Below are 15,188 nucleotides of genomic sequence, written 5' to 3' on the forward strand. Positions count from 1 at the left end.
GTGGGATTGTTGTCGGTGCAGGCTCAATTAGCCGAATGGCCTCCTTCTGCACTGTAGGATTTTATGATTCTATGACTAGAACTACCTGTTATGTCTACAAGGAGATGTATGAACTTAAATAAAAATGAAGCCAATTGCATATAATCCAAATCAGTTGGAATGGATTTAGAACATGTGGGTATCTGCATCCTGGAGACACCGAGTCAAGCATCTCTTTATTTTCACTAAATATGTATTGTACCATCACGTCGCTTATCACTTGTGTTGTCCAGGTTCCTTTGGTCAAAAGTGCAACTGTGACTTCTAGACATCTCAGCAGACATCATATTTAGCATTTCCCACTCTGCCTGGAAAGATAATAGAGCAGAATAGCTCCCCATTCTGCCTGGACAGCATTCCTTCAAGGAAAATGATCTAGTCTCGCTTTGGCTACATGTGTTCCCTGCTGTCCCTCAACCTCTAGGAGAGGCCTGAAAATATTAGTCCAGGTTCAAATATAGATGTGAGTGAAGCTCTAATTGTGTCTAGCAGAGCTTTTAGCTTTGCTCATGAAAAGCCCAAGAAGACACTGTGTTCCAACAATTGAATTTATAAAACAGACACAAACAATTTGGCTAGTCTGTAGTGTTTATGGTCCACTCAAGCCTCCTCTTGACTTCATCTCACTCTATCAATTCTACCGGACGCTGGGAGAAATCCCAACCTTTGGGCTGGCTGGGAACTGGGAAGAGCTGTTGGACTTTGAGGTGGACACTAAGGAATCTTTCTTTGCCATTTTTATCCAATATAGCATAATGTTGTCAATGGTACTAATTTACAGGAATACAGAATAAACAAAACTGCATTTTTGCATTTGAGTTTTGGACGATATTTAAGATAGTTGGCAAAAGAGCCCTGGATGGGATGCTGCATGAGAAATTTTTCAGGCAGCAAGTTGTGACCTAGAGTGCACTTTCTGAAAGGCCATTAGAAGCAGATTCAATATTAACTTTCAAAAGGGAGTAAGTTATCTATATCTGAAAGAAATATATATGCTTGATCTTTATCTGCACACTAGCTATGACTGTAACACTACATTTTGCACTTTCGTTTCCTTTTTTATGCATGGTTTGTGAAGGGCCTGTTTATTTCTGCAGAATAAACTTGAGCACGACTGGTCTGAAGTAAGTGCTCCTTTATTTAAGTCTCTTTTATAAGCATTTTACAGAAAGTGAAATAAGGATTACTTGAGAGGGAGAGAGAGTAGCAGAGGCTAGCACTGAGATTGAACAACTCAAAACATAGTTTGGATTGAACTAACTAAACATCGATCTGTGTCTACAATATAACTGAATACTTATCTTGTGTTATTACAGTCTCTGGCTGCATCAACAACTTGCTGCTGTGGCTATAAGAAAGCTCCTGTTTACCTTTAGGAGCAAGCGCGTTTACCTTACATTGTACTTTCTGAGAATGCAGCTAAGTTTCTAGGCTGGACCCAGAATTCCAAGCTGATTCCAAGCTATTACTTACGTGGCGAAAAACTGCAGCAGGTGACAGTGCAGAGGGACCTCGGGGTCCTTGTGCATGAGTTGCAAAAACCCAGCTTGCAGGTGCAGCAGGTGGTCAGGAAGGCGAATGGGATGCTGGCCTTCATAGCGAGGGGGATTGAATATAAAAGTAGGGAGGTCTTGCTGCGGCTGTATAGGGCATTGGTGAGGCCGCAGCTGGAGTACTGTGTGCAGTTTTGGGCGCCGCACCTGCGCAAAGATATTTTGGCCTTGGAGGGAGTGCAGAGGAGGTTTACTAGGCTGATACCGGAGTTGAGGGGGTTGAGCTATGAGGAGAGGCTGAATAAACTAGGCTTGTACTCGTTGGAGTTTAGAAGAATGAGGGGAGATCTCATTGAGACGTATAAGATGATGAATGGGATGGATAGGATAGAGGTGGAGAGACTCTTCCCGCTCAAAAAAGACAGTAGGACTAGGGGGCACAGCCTCAAGATAAAGGGGGGGCGGTTTAGAACAGAGTTGAGGAGGAACTTCTTCACTCAAAGGGTGGTGAATCTCTGGAATTCTCTGCCCGTTGAAGTGGTGGAGGCTGCCTCGCTAAATGTTTTTAAGACGCGGGTTGATGGGTTTTTGATAAGAGAGGGGATTAAGGGTTATGGGGAGAGAGCGGGAATGTGGAACTGAGCCACGACAGATCAGCCATGATCTTATTGAATGGCGGGGCAGGCTCGAAGGGCTAGATGGCCTACTCCTGCTCCTATTTCTTATGTTCTTATGTGCCAAATTAGCTTAAGTTAGCTTAAAGCATAACACAGTTAGTTACTTTAGGCAGAAATGCCTTAAAATGAAGCCTTTTAACTGGGCAAACAGAGGATCCCACAGTATGCTTTGACTGTATAGTGCACAAGAAACAAGACTTGTCACTGTATACTAATACATGTGACAATAATAAATCAAATCAAATTAAAAAGGAAAAAATTGTCAGACCGTGGAGAAAGAAAACAAAGAACAGTGTTGGGAATGGGTAGGGATGCTGGGTGTGTCAGCACTGGAGTGGCAGAAATAAAATCTGAGAACATTGGAGCGCACTAATTTGAAATTATGGGGAAAGGAATTCTGGGATGCTGCTGCTAAAAAGCAAGTTGGTGATGTATTTCCCTGAAACAGTGGGAGGTACATTGACTGTTTTACATGCAAAGAAGAGTGGGGAGGTCTGTGAAAAGAAAGGAATGGTATTGGTGATCCCAAACAATGGAACGTAATTGTCATTGGAATGCCCAGAATGGAGGATCATATACTTTCCTGCCACTGACTTAGGGAGCCAATATTATTTAAAACACAGCTACATAATTATTTTAAATTATGCAGGTTCCCCCACATTACCTTTTGAGTGATCCCTCTACCTTAACCTTTACTATGGCATAAGAATGTAAGAAATAGAAGCAGGAGTAGGCCATCTAGCCCTTCGAGCCTGCCCCGCCATTCAATAAGATCATGGCTGATCTGTCGTGTCTCAGTTCCACCTTCCTGCCCTCTCCCCATAACCCTTAATCCCCTTGCCTATCAAAAACCTATCAATCTGCAACTTAAATATATTTAGCGAGGCAGCCTCCACCACTTCAACGGGCAGAGAATTCCAGAGATTCACCACCCTTTGAGTGAAGAAGTTCCTCCTCAACTCCATTCTAAACCGCCCCCCCTTTATCTTGAGGCTGTGCCCCCTAGTCCTACTGTCCTTTCTGAGCGGGAAGAGCCTCTCCACCTCTATCCTATCCATCCCATTCATCATCTTATATGTCTCAATGAGATCTCCCCTCATTCTTCTAAACTCTAACGAGTACAAGCCTAGTTTATTCAGCCTCTCCTCATAGTTCGACCCCCTCAACTCCGGTATCAGCTTAGTAAACCTCCTCTGCACTCCCTCCAAGGCCAAAATATCCTTGCGTAAGTACGGTGACCAAAACTGCACACAGTACTCCAGCTGCAGCCTCACCAGTGCCCTGTACAGTTGCAGCAAGACCTCCCTATTTTTATATTCAATCCCCCTCGCTATGATGGCCAGCATCCTATTCGCCTTCCTGACCACCTGCTGCACCTGCAGGCTGGGTTTTTGCAACTCATGCACAAGGACCCCAAGGTCCCTCTGCACGGTCGCATGCTGCAGTTTTTCACCATGTAAGTAATAGTCCTTCCTACCATTATTCCTACCAACTGACCTCAGGCCTGTGGTAGGATAGAGAGAACAGAGGAGACTGTATTTAAAGTAGAGTCATAGAGGCTGTAGAGATTTACAGCATGGAAACAGGCCCTTCTGCCTGATGCTTTTTTTTCAAATCCCTAAGCTAATCCCAATTGTCTGCATTTGGCCCATATCCCTTTATACCCATTTTACCCATGTAACTGCCTAAACACTTTCTAAAAGACAAAATTGTACCCGATTCTACTACTATCTCTGGCAGCTTCTTCCAGATACTCATCACCCTCTGCGTGAAAAAATTGCCCATCTGGGCACTATTGTATCTCTCCCCTCTCATTTTAAACCTATACCTTCTAGTTTTAGACTCTCCTACCGTTGGGAAAAGATATTGATTATCTAGCTGATCTATTATTTTGTAGACATCTACAAGATCACCCCTCAGCCTTCTATGCTTCAGAGAAATAAATCCCAGTCTGTCCAGCCTCTCCTTATAACTCAATCCATCAAGTCCCAGTAGCATCCTAGTAAATCTTTTCTGCACTCTTTCTAGTTTAATAATATCCTTTCTATAATAGGGTGACCAGAACTGTACACAGTTCTCCAAGTGTGGCCGTACCAATGTCTTGTACAACTTCAAACAAGACGTCCCAACTCCTGTATTCAATGTTCTGACTAATGAAACTAATCATGCTGAATGCCTTCTTCATCACTCTGTCCACCTGTGACTCCACTTTCAAGGAGCTATGAACATGTACCCCATGATCTCTTTGTTCTGTAACTCCCCCCAGTGCCCTACTATTATCCGAGTAAGTCCTGCCTTGGTTCAGTCTACCAAAATGCATCACCTGGCATTTATCTAAATTAAACTCCATCTGCCATTTGTCAGCCCACTGGCCCAGTTGATCAAGATCCCATTGCAATCGGAGATAACTATCTTCACTATTCACTATGCCACCAATCTTAGTATCATCTGCAAACTTACTAACCATGCCTCCTATTTTTTCATCTAAATCATTAATGTTATTGACAAATAACAGTGAATCCAGCACTGATCCCTGAGGCACACTGCTGGTCACAGGCCTCCAGTTTGAAAAACAACCCTCTATAACCACCCTCGGGCTTCTGTCAAGTAGCTAGTTTTGTATCCATTTAGATACCTCACCCTGGATCCCGTGAGACGTAACCATAGTAAAAATATTGGAAGCTCTGAATAACTTGTGGTACTACTCATCAATGATTGGGGACAACTCTAAACAATTGAGATAGATTGGCAGTAGTCTTTGGGGCTTGGGTTATCATAGAAACCCTACAGTGCAGAAGCAGGCCATTTGACCCATTGAGTTTGCACCAACATCAATCCCACCCAGGTCCTACCTCATAACACCAGGTATTTACCCTGTAACTCCCAGGAGTGAGAGGAAGCATATTAATTGTGTGCAGGTGGGAATTAGCAGCAGCATGAGAGCAGGGCTTCTACCGTGTTCTAATTTACCCTTGATCAACAGCATTGTGAAGATGCAACTGGGAGATCTATGAAGTAAATTATCAATAGTAACTATCTGACAAAGAGGGGATTTACCTTGTGAACCTTTAAGTGCAGTTTGGCCTTTGGTTCACTTCTGCCTCTAAAGTAGTGAACATGTGAACAAAGGATGCAAAACAGAGGGAATTTATTGAACCAGATTCAGAGAGGGAACTTTTTTCACCTACAATCCAAGCCAAGGGACTCCAGCCAAGACCAAATCCCCTGCCACAACCTTGGTTTCCAGATTTGCAGGCCATTCACTGGGTCAAATCACAATAAAGCTGATGTTATAATAATATCTCTTAAACATGTTAAACAAGCATAAAACATACTTTTGTAAACAGCCAGGTTAGTTACATTAGGCCAAAGGCTTACTATTGTCCAGTGAAATTATTTGATTTTACAGGCAGGATTTTAATGGAAGAAACAGAAGGCTCGTGTCAGGAAACTTTCTGACCCAACAGACTTGTGCTTTTAAAAAGGACCAGGCCCATCATATATTTGGCAGGATGGAGTCAGGCCTTCTTCCAGAAAAATGCCTGGGGTAGTTGTCCTACCAGAAAGCCAGAATTCCCTCCTCAGTTTCCTGGGACTCCAGCCTAGATTTAATGACGATTGCATGGCTCTCGCACTCCACCTACTCCAAATGCCCCTCATATTCCCCAGCACCTCCTTATGCCCTGTGTCACTACCATGCCCTTCATATATAGTGAAAGCTGATTAATATTTTTCTCAACATTTAAATCACTTATTGTTACATTTGATATTGCAGCCAGTGTTTTCTTAGTAGAAGTAGTTTAATGCATTTCAGTACTTACACAATGCTGACCAATGTAATGGTCAACTTTGCCAGCAGAGTCCTGTAATCAATAATGGCAATAAAAAAAAAACTTATAATACAGCAGCTAACTATTGAAACTGAAAGAACAGATGTATTTATTGTATTTCGAAATCTGTCAACGAAATAGTTCCTGGAACAGGTGACTTTTTTTTTTAGTTTCCCACTCATGTCTGCGGTTCCCCCATGTTTCACAACTCCGCTGAGAGGTGGTTGTACCATGTCAACTTAGTGAAGGGGCCTGACTCCTCCACTAAAATTTTGGAGGTTTAAATGACCCATCCCAAGCTAAAATGTAAGCCTGAATAGGGGTTCACTCATCTAATGTTTAAAAATAATTAACCTCAAAGGAAGTACTTTATAGTAGGAAAAATCCATCTTCACCCACATTACATTTTGGTAAGAAAAATTGGGAAATATTATTTGGAAAGTAAGAATCTAAATGGAGTAGAGAAGCAAAAGACATGGGAGTACAAATCATGAAAAGTTGTGATGCATGTCAATAAGGCCATTACAAAGCAAACCAGGATTTATTTCTAGAGGGATAGCATTGAAGAATAGAGAAGTTATTTCAACTTGTGTTGAAGGTTGGTTACACCACTCTTGAAAAACTCTGTACAGTCTGGTCACCACATGTGAAGAAGAATAACAACACTCTGGAGTGGTACAAAAAAAATTTAGGAGTGCCAGATACCAAAACTGTGAAATTATGCTCATCAGAAGGGATGAACAGGTTGGATTTCTTTCGAAAAGAGATGGCTATGCAATAAACTACAAGTGGTCTTCAATTTAAAAAAAGCTTTTGATAGAGTAGATGCAGAGTGAGGTCCCGTGGCACAGAGGCAACATCACTTTTCTGTCCCAGAATCTCTGGGCCCAAGTCACCGAAAAGCCATCTCCGGTGCTATAATAGTTCTGTGATTCTCTGTGACGTCCCATTTGAAAACTTGACTATGGAACTTGGCCAAGCAGATTGATTATCAGTCTGTAAATCCTTCCAATACAGCTGATGGTGGGCAGTGAGAATGCAAAGTTTTCTGGTCTGCTGTACTGCAGAAGGCAATGGCAAAACACTGCAATACTTTGCCAAACATGATCATGGACCAATTCAATGGAAATCACAGTTATCAACAACCTTGTAGCATGGTATCTGGAGGAGAAGGGAGAGCCGTGGGGAAAATAAAAAATTAGAGCCATTGTTAATTCAAATAGAGAATTCAGAATCAACTTATTAGAAAGTGCTGGGAATGTAGAACTTGTTGACACAAGTGATTGAAGTGAGTAGGATGGATGCACTTCAGAGGAAACTAGAAAAGTGCATGAGGGAGAAAGGGATAGGCTATATGCAGAATATCAAGCGGAATATAAACATGACATGTTTAAAAGCGTTGGGCTGAATGGCTCATTTCTGTGCTCTAAATCACATGTACTTCTATGTGGCCAACTCTCACAGAGCAGTGAATATAGATTCAAAAGTAGCCTTCAAAAGGAAATTGAATAAATACTTAAATAAAATTGTAGAGATATGGGAACGATCAGAAGAATGGAACTAATTAGATTGCTTAGGAAGAGCTAACATGTCGTCCATGGCCACCTCCTATGCTATAACATATGAGTCAGTGAACTGGGTTGAGCAAACCAGGATGGCCTCCTTCACTTTGAAAAGTAGAGATCATCCTAATCAAAAAGCAACAACTCATGTCTCTGTCATCATTACTATCCCATTGGAAGTTTAATCATCTTCAAAGGCTGAACAGTAGAGCAGATATTGTGCTAAATCAAGGTGCTCATACCTCCTGCAGCTATATTCCTATTACTCTCCTCTCCTCAATCTGGTGATCACAATAATATTAGGAGGAGATTGGAACTGTGCCTTATCTCCATGTCTCAACAACTTTCCTGCCAACTCCAGATATCCTGGATGGTTAGCCATAGTAGTGCATTATTGGTGCAGGGAACTAAGTCTTATAGACATGTGGCTAACAGAGAACATATTCAGCTTTTGTTTCTTTTGGATGCAGGTCATAATTCACAGTTGATCTCTTCTTTCTGAAGCAGCGTTTCCTGGTGCAGGACCAACATTAATGCTTTTAACATCTCACACCTGTCAATGTTTTAATTAAAAGTAAACAAGCTGCACTGTTTCCAACTTAACTGTCATACCTTAGTGGCTGTAAATCAATCTGCATCCAACTTGTCCAATTCTGAAAATGAGAAATATAATACCTCAGCATTGCCAGAAACGCAAAACCAGTCATCAGCAACAGCCAGAAGTTCTAAATCTAGCGTGAACTGGAATGTGAGTGAGCTGGAAACCTCACATGCAGTGCAGAATGAGCCCTGATCCAAGCTGTGGGAGTGCTAATCAGTGTATTGTATGTAGGCACAAAACGAACCCTCCAATACACCACAGTCAAATAATATGCACACATCAGGGAAACTCACAGCATATGCTTTGTGTGTAAACAGAACCAACACATAAATCCCAAAACTGAATAGTCAACTACTAATGCCCTGCTGAGATAAGCAGAGTGTGGCAAATTTTATGGCTCCCTTTACACCTGAGTGTGGATTCCACAGTAAGAAATTAAGTAGTTCCTCACTGTCCTCCCGCTCTCTTGCCAACTTAGAAATGGCTCACAAGACTTACAAAAGCTGTCACAGACCACAGTCTGACAAGACCTCAGAGCCAGATAGATTTTTGCTAACTTCTACAATTAGCAAATGACCTGAATCCAATTCTGTCAAATGGACAACTCCTCCCCACTCCCAAAACCACCATTAAGGATTGTTCTCATACATGAAGAATGCAAGGACCCCAGTATGTCACTTCACCACACTCAGCTGTGAAAGTGGATTAAAACAGGTTCCTGTGAGGAAGTCTCTCATTAAATCGCAACAGATAATTGTTCAGCGTTGTGTACCACAGACGCAGGATGAACACACTCATGCTGGTCTTTTCCCTGGATCCTGGATGCTCAGAAAGCACTTGACTAATTAGACTCCTTCCATTTGTTGGCTTTAAAAGGACAGCATTTTACGTCATCAGAAGAAATTGTGCATTAAATGGTTTAGCAGCTTTTATGTATATTTTTAGAATCTCAACTTGCTTTAGAAAAATCACCACTAAGGAGGGTAATTAATATAATTAATTAATGCACATGTGCTGGATATAATTTAATGTGAATATGAGAAATAAAAGCAGTAATCCACCTCGATGAATGAAGAAGAATCTTCCAGTCTGAAAAGTGAACGCTGCTTTCACTTAATAATTGAACATTTCAAATAGCAAATATTGTCCCCTTGTTCAAGAAGGGGAGTAGAGACCATCCTGGGAATTGTAGACCGGTGAGCCTTCTGTTGTGGGCAAAGTTTTGTAAGAATTATAAGGGATAGGATTTATAATTATCTAGAGAGAAATAAATTGATTAGGGATAGTCAACACGGTTTTGTGAAGGGTAGGTCATGCCTCACAAACCTTATCAAGCTTTTTGAAAAGGTGACCAAAGAGGTGGATGAGGGTAAGGCAGTTGACGTGGTGTATATGGATTTTAGCAAAGCATTTGATAAGGTTCCCCATGGTAGGCTACTATAGAAAATGCAGGTGCATTTAGCAGTTTGGATCAGGCGTTGGCTAGCTGAAGACAGAGGAAGGTGGTTGATGGGAAATATTCAACCTGGAGTTCAGTTACAAGTGGTGTACCTCAGGGATCTGTTTTGGGGCCACTGCTGTTTGTCATTTTTATAAATGACCAAGATGAGGGTGTAGAAGGATGGGTTAGTAAATTTGCTGACGACGCCAAAGTCGGAGGAGTTGTAGACAGTGAGGATGGATGTTACAGTTTGCAGAGGGACATAGACAAGCTGCAGAGCTGGGCTGAAAGGTGGCAAATGGAGTTTAATGTGGAAAAGTGTGAGGTGAGTCACTTTGGTAAGAGTAACAGGAGTACAGAATATAGGGCTAATGGAAGGACTCTTGGTAGCGCCAACGAGCAGAGAGATCTCGGTGTACATGTGCATAGATCCCTGAAAGTTGGCACCCAGGTTGATAAGGTTGTTAAGAAGGCGTACGGTGTGTTAGCTTTTATTGGTAGCGGGATTGAATTTCAGAGCTGTGAGGTCATGTTGCAACTGTACAAAACTCTGGTGCTGCCGCACTTGGACTATTGCGTACAGTTCTGGTCGCCGCATTATAAGAAGGATGTGGAGGCATTGGAAAGGGTGCAGAGGAGGTTTACCAGGATGTTGCCTGGTATGATGGGAAGGTCTTATGAGGAAAGGCTGAGGGACTTGAGGTTATTTTCATTAGCAAGAAGAAGGTTAAGAGGTGACCTAATTGAGGTATACAAGATGATCAGAGGGTTAGATAGGGTGGATAGTGAGAGCCTTTTTCCTCGGATAGTGATGGCTAACACGAGGGGACATAGCTTTAAATTAAGGGGTGGTAATTATAGGACGGATGTCAGAGGTAGGTTCTTTATTCAGAGGGTAGTAAGGGCATGGAATGCCCTGCCTGCAGCAGTTATGGACTTGCCAACTTTAGGGGCGTTCAAATGGTCAGTGGATAGGCATTTGGATAACATTGGAATAGTTTAGATTAGAGGGTCATTAGATTGGTTCCACTGGTCGGCGCAACATCGAGGGCCGAAGGGCCTGTGCTGTGCTGTAATGTTCTATTTCTGTTTTAAAGCATAATGACGTATAGTGTCTGATGCATAATATTTTGTTCTACATGAGTAGCATTTCATTCAACTCACAAACATCAAAGGAGATTCATGTAGATGTTCCTTTCATTCTAGCCCCCTTCACGTGTGGAATTATATTTCACCAAACTTGACCTATCCAGCAAAATTACCTGCATTAAGGAAGGTGCAAATCGTGCTTCATTTCCTAACAAAAAGGATTTAAATTTGATCGACAAATGTTTGTGGAGAATGCTTTCAGCCTGTTTACATTTCTGACATTGAGGTTCTTTAGCTTCTTGCCTCAGTACCAATGATGCACAAAATCATATTCCCTTCAGGCCTAAGTCTGCCCAGAATGTCTCTTTGAAATGCAAGGAAAGATTTTCAGTGCCAAAAAATCTGTTACTTGCCTTTTTACCTGCTGTTTTGCAAATTCTAACTTATGCACAGTAGGCACAGCCGGGATTTGTGAGCAGACCTAGTTGATGGCAGGTGCTTTCACCGGTGCTGCTGAATATATAAAATATGAATGCTTCACTGACAGAAAATAAAATAATTCCTCTAAATAGTTTTCTAGAGTAAAGTGTGCAGAAAAGGGTACAAATGCACAGTGCCACAACCTAGTTCATGCTTGAATACTTATCAGGAGGATTGTAATCATCAACAGCAGGATTTCCCAAATTTTTCCAACTGCGGGAACCCTTTTAACCTCCCAAGAGTACTGAAGGAATGCCTGAGAAACATGCTTATTGTATTGAATAATTAAGCCACAAAAATGATTATTATTGCACAATAGGTATACATACAAAAACAAAAGATGCTTCTATGTTTTATATGTATGTATGTATATTAAAATAAAATGTCCTGTTATTCAACAAATACCTCCAAATTTTAACCTTTTGTCATTTTTATGGGAGCACCCATCTCCACTCTCAACCTCACTCCCTCACCTAAATTCTAACCTGCACTCTCACCCACCCCGTCACTCAGTCCCACACTGAGCTCCCCCACACTTTCACTCACAATCCCATCCCTCATCCAAATTCTCACCCACCAACTCACCCATCAAACCTCTCGCATCCTATCCACTCACCCTCCTCTCGGGGCCCCATGACTCCAGCTGCTTTCTGCAAAATCCAGTCTAGGAACCCCTGATTGACAGAAAAAGAGGCATTCTGACCAGATGTTTCCAAATTTTGGTCATTCAAACAAAGATTAATGCCCTGTAGCCAACATTCACCAGATAATCAATTTTAAGCCACCTAAGAGGAGATGCTTGATAATTTATAGGTTTGCTACATATTGCATGCAAAACAGCAAGAGTACAAGAAATAGCAACAGGAGAAATAGGTGCTGGAGCAAGCCATTCAGCCTCTTGTTCCTACTCTGCCATTTGATAACATTATGGTTGATCTGATTGTGGCCTTAACTCCACTTTCCTGCCAGACCCCCATAACCCTTGACTCTTGCAGATCAAAAATATGAGAGTTTCAGACAATATAATGACCATGAGAACTAATATGCCAGAAAATCTGGAAGTGTAGAATTGAGCTGTCTGTGCACTCTGTTTTGTCATATGCTGATGTTCAGCCAAAGGTATTATTTGTAAATCCTCTGGCACCAATCACTGGAAAATTCTGTGTCTGTTATACGTACATATTTGTTATCTAGTTATTCCACATATTTTGAAAATGCATGAAACATTTTCTTGGGTTCAGCAGTGCTGGTCAAGCCCAGAAACAGATACTGACCTTATTTGTTACATTTACAATTTCACAAGCTGTCCAATATCTAGTAAGAAATTAGCGTAACTGGGAGAGGGGAAAATAGCGAGACCTCTTTCTCCTGAAACCTGAATATTGTAATCCTCCATTAGTGTGTCCTTACCTATGTTAATTAACACCTTAGTGGCATTAGGCAGTTATGGATCTTTAAGCTGTTACATTTTGCATTCAGTAAAGAAATTTACAGAATTATAGTTCTCATGGATTTCACCATGCCTAAATTTTACTTCACCATTTTCTGACAAATGCAGAAAAGTACAATTCTGATGCAAGGTCATCGATCTGAAGTTAACACTGTACCTCTCTCCACAGATGCTGCCGGATCTGCTCAGCATTTCTGTTTGTATTTTGGGTTTTCAGCATATGTAGCATTTTGCTTTTTGTAAAAAAAACTTAATCACACTGTCCGAGAGGCAGGACCTTGTGTTTGTTATGAGGTGCCTGGGTTGCGATACAGCCAGCCTCATCTGCCAGCACAACCCAGTCATGTATTTCACAGCAAACCTCCCACTAACTTTGAGCATGAGAGTCTCTGGGCATGACGTTGGCAGTTCTGAACCAGTTAGGGGTTAATCTGTAGGGCTACCAATTAAATCAGGTACTGCCCTCCCAAGAGTGGATTTCTTCTAGACAACGCCACAGAATTGTTTGCCCCTCCACCTTGAATGCCAATTGAAATAAAATAATTTATTATTACCTATTGTTTTGGGTTGTGTGAAGAGCAATTTGAATGGCCATCTTGTGCCTACAATTCTGTCCTTGGCCTACTGCAAACTGGAGGAGCAGCATGTCATCTTTTGGTTGGGCACATTGCAGCCCGCGGTACTCAACATTAAATTCGGCAACTTTAGATTACGCCTTTTTTCCTCCATCTTAAACCCTCTTTTTATGAATATTCCATACATGTATTGCCTCAGTGCAAACCTGTCCCACCTCTCCCTCTCCCAACATGCCATCTGCCTTTTGTTCTTAAAATTGCGACCTTTTGTTGCAATCTCTTACAGCTCTAACACACTCTCCATCCCTTCAGTCCTGACTCTCAATGCTAACTCTCTTTCTCTCCTAGCAGATGTTGGCAGACCTGCTAAATTCTTCCACATCCTCTGTTCTTGTTTCAGGTTTCAGAATATATGGGTGAGACCATTAGTATACCAAGTCCTGTTTATCTCAGTAGCACCATCCTGCCTTGTTCTTTATCGAAGTAGCAGCAAGAATGCTGGAATTTTTAAACTATATTCCAAAAACTTGACATACCCTGAGTTGATATGAGGACTATGAGAGTGTATTTAGTGAATTAAAAATGCCTACTCAGTCAAATAGCCAACATTCTCAGATCATGACAGCCTGCATGTATAATTCAGTCTCAAGTTTTGAGCTATAATCTGTTTTGAATCCGTGTAGTTGGGTATTCCCAGTTGTGTACTGTGAACTGTTATTTCTATAAGTAAACATACTGCACATCAACTCAGATTATTTGTAGACCTCCATATATAGTTGAGCAATTTTCTTTCTTGGATTCTGAGTTTGAGAGAGGTCCAGACTCCAAACCAAATAAATGATGCAGTAGAATAGCAAAAAAAAAATTGGGAGGATGTAGCCAGTTGATGAATTCAGATGGCTTATTTAGAGGAAAATGGGTACCTGTGACCAATTCAAATGGAAAATGTGAATAATTTGTGCATAAAATAACAGATACCATGGACTGATTATAAAGCAGAAATATCAAATGATATACAACGTAGGACTGAAACCTCTGTGATTTATTATTTTCTGACCTGCTTGATTAAAGCACTGCTTTGAAAATCATGCCTAGATATCCATTATTCATTTTGTATTATGGTGCAGGGGTTAGATAATTTTTTTCATACACCTACAATCCTGTAACATTATTTGCTGAACTACTGGGGCAAATGCTGGTCTCAAATGTGCAATATAATGCTACTGATGACAATCTGACTGTAACTTGTGAAAAGCCAACCATTAATTTAAATCTGGCACTCATTCTAGTGCCTTATGATTGACTACAGCTAATGGGGCTTTGAGAAATGTATAGCAACAGTACAGAAAATTGATAAATCCATTATTTTTCACTATTTGTACATCCAGGCCCGGTCTCTTATAACCTAAATTTTCTTCAATTGCAGTGTACATCTATATATAACAGTCTGTATAATTTTGTGCCCTTATGCCCTTTTACAACTAGACATTGTGCAATAACCAGTCCTGGGATTCCAAATGTCCATGAGCACTCTGGAATATAATTATTAGTTCCAAAGTTTGAGCCTGACATCATTTGACAGGGTCTGATCAATATACTCCACGTCACCAATATGATGCCATCTACATGACATGATGCTTTCTGGTGATCAAGTAATTATCTACAGTTAAACACCTGGAACTAACACCAATTATCAGTAATGAATTTTTTTTTCTCCTTCATCTCTGTCTAATTTCTCCATCGGTTTGACAGAACTTTAACTGGCATTAATGTGATTTCACCATTCATCATTGCTGCAAACCTCTTAAATGTTACAGCCACTGAATTTTCTGAAATCTGAATGTTGCAGTAAATAATAGATTATAATATTTTTATAGTGAACTTTTGCAGTTGTCTGCATATCTGAATATTGCGCATATGGTGCCATTTGGTAAAAGTTGAAGTGCACTGT

At 41.1% G+C, this 15,188-nt stretch overlaps 1 protein-coding gene across 3 annotated transcripts in view; it reads left to right on the forward strand.

The window, feature by feature from the left end:
• Window positions 1-15,188, forward strand: part of LOC145343936 (activating molecule in BECN1-regulated autophagy protein 1-like) — a 400,132-nt gene that overhangs the window by 382,439 nt on the left and 2,505 nt on the right. The window lies entirely within an intron of this gene.

Source organism: Carcharhinus amblyrhynchos, chromosome 6 (genome assembly GCF_965287045.1).
Source record: "Carcharhinus amblyrhynchos chromosome 6, sCarAmb.v2.hapA, whole genome shotgun sequence".
Lineage (NCBI taxonomy): Eukaryota > Metazoa > Chordata > Chondrichthyes > Carcharhiniformes > Carcharhinidae > Carcharhinus > Carcharhinus amblyrhynchos.